Source organism: Microtus ochrogaster, unplaced genomic scaffold, assembly GCF_000317375.1.
Source record: "Microtus ochrogaster isolate Prairie Vole_2 unplaced genomic scaffold, MicOch1.0 UNK115, whole genome shotgun sequence".
Lineage (NCBI taxonomy): Eukaryota > Metazoa > Chordata > Mammalia > Rodentia > Cricetidae > Microtus > Microtus ochrogaster.
This window is the reverse complement of record NW_004949213.1, coordinates 784,261-786,562: the sequence shown is the minus strand read 5'-3', so window position 1 is coordinate 786,562 and position 2,302 is coordinate 784,261. Positions and strand designations below refer to the sequence as shown.

Genomic DNA, 2,302 nt, shown 5'->3' with positions numbered 1-2,302 from the left:
GGGAAATGGGAGGTGGTGGCGGGGAGGAGGCAGAAATCCTTAATAAATAAATAAATTTAAAAAAACATAATTAATAATAATAATAATAAATGATAAATTTTAAAAGTGCAAAAAAAAACAAAATCTGGAACATCTGAGCATCATGAGGACACAGAGTTCTAACTTTTGGAGCCCTCTGGATTTCAGATTAGGGGTGCTCATCCTGCACTCCTCCAGTATGACAGTGGCATCCTGGATATGTAAGAGAAGCACTCAGCATAGGGCTGAGTGAAGAGTAAATCACCACTAAGTATGAGCAGAAATTCAAGACCTGGCTTTAAATAATACAAAAGGGCAGGGAGGCAGCTCAGCAGGTGAAGGCACTTGCCTTTAGATCTGATGACCTGGGTCCAATCCATGGAACCTGCATGGTGGAAAAAGAGAGGCAGCTCCCGCAGGATAACCCTGCCTTCCACGTGCACATGTATGCATTCTCAGCCTCAGGGTTTCCCTCCACAGTGCTCACTCTCCTAAACCCTGCTATGTCAGCAATGCGCTCTTGCGCGCGTGCTCTCTCTCTCTCTGCCCCCCACCCGTGGTCAACCCCTCTGTTCTAGACTCTTCTAGATGCCTCTGGCTAGTCTCTCTCTAATACCTACAATAAAAACCTTCCCTTTTTATAGGTGGTGCACTCCTTTAATCCCAACACTCAGGAGGCAGGGGCAGGTGGATCTCTATAAGTAATTTAACCTGTTCTGCATAGTGAGACCCTGTCTCAAAAAGAAAAAAAAAAGAATAAGAACAAATGGAAACTGGCAAAATTGGCAGAATGGCTGTTAGGGCCCAGACAGAAGGTGACAGGGAAACACCCCGAAGCCCAGAGTAGGAGTCAGAGCATCTAGGCAGCATCTACCCAGTAGTGGTTCCTGCCTTCCCAGGAAACCCGCAGTCCCCATATGCACACTCAGGACAGCCAGCAAGCTTGGGCCTGTATGAACAAGACAGTGAGGACAGCATCGGCCTTCTCTACAGTGGAGGAACCGCCCTCTTGCTCTGCCTCTGGTTCTGCCTCCCTTTGGAACCAAGAGCTTGGTCTCCAGGGCAGGGCCAACCCAGAAGCCTTCTCTCCATCAGCAGAGGGTGCTAAGGAAATAAAGAATAAGAAGCCAACCTTCATCTTGGTCTTAAAGCAAGCCCTCATCCTAGCATAGGACTCTCGACTATTGAGGACAAGTTGTCTTGAAAAAAGAAGTAAGATCTCACTGGCCAGTGGCTGATGCCCTCTCCCAGGCCTCAGCCACTGGGTGCCAGGTACTGCTGCCCCAGGCTTCCTGTTTATCATCCTCTGAATCTCTTAACAACCCTGTGACAAACCCCAGCTTACCAAGCGTCTGCCAAGCCCTGCAGGGATCTCCACTCAGGGCCAAGGAGGGCTGCCAGCTTTGGGGCCTCTACTCCCCCTCCCTCCCAACAGCAGTCTCTGATTCTCTGCTGACACAGAACTCCTTAAGGTCCCCGGGACACAAGAGCTGTTTCACTGAGCCGAGGGCCCACACCTTTAATCCAAGCACTTGAGAGACAGAGGCAGGCAGATCTCTGTGAGTTCGAGGCCAATCTGGTCTACAAGAGCTAGTTCCAGAACAGGCCCCAAAGATACAGAGAAACCCTATCTCAAAAAAACTTAAAAAAAAAAAAATGTTGTTTCCCCTCTGCATACTCTGGTCAGTCCACTTCCCTGGACTGTTCTCTTCCTATTCCCAGAGTCACACTCATGCCCATCCTTCAAAACTCACCAACACCAATCAACTACCATCTGTTAGCCTAGGTCTGCTTTTGCTAACAGTCCATATTTGGTCCCCAGTTTTCAACTGAGTAACACTTCAGCTGGTCTGAGTTGATAATTCTGCTCCCTGTGGTGAGGCAAGTATATTTTTAACTCGGGGAGATATGCAACAATAATTACGGTATAGATTGTGGTAGCATCGTGATATTGTGTTGTGCAGGCTCTAGAACGGCACTGTCCAAGAGGGCAACTATTAGCTACACCCACAGCTACTAAAATCAATTGGGAGTCAATGAAGTCACCAGTTTTGCTGGCACACACCTGTAATCCAAACAGTTGGGAGGCGGAGGCAAAGGCAGGAGGATCAAAAGTTAATGACTAGTCTTAGTTACACATCAATCAAGACCATTCTACTACACAAGCTCCCTTTTAAAAATGAATGAATGAATGAATGAATGAGGTAAAGCCAACATTCTATTTCTGTGGCCGGGCGGTGGTGGCGCACGCCTTTAATCCCAGCACTCGGGAGGCAGAGGCAGG

The 2,302-nt window shown here is 48.0% G+C and overlaps 1 protein-coding gene across 4 annotated transcripts in view; it reads right to left on the bottom strand.

Moving 5' to 3' along the window:
- The window catches only part of Akt2 (AKT serine/threonine kinase 2), a 49,154-nt gene that overhangs the window by 17,665 nt on the left and 29,187 nt on the right, over nt 1-2,302 (bottom strand). The gene's annotated exons all lie outside the window — the stretch shown is intronic.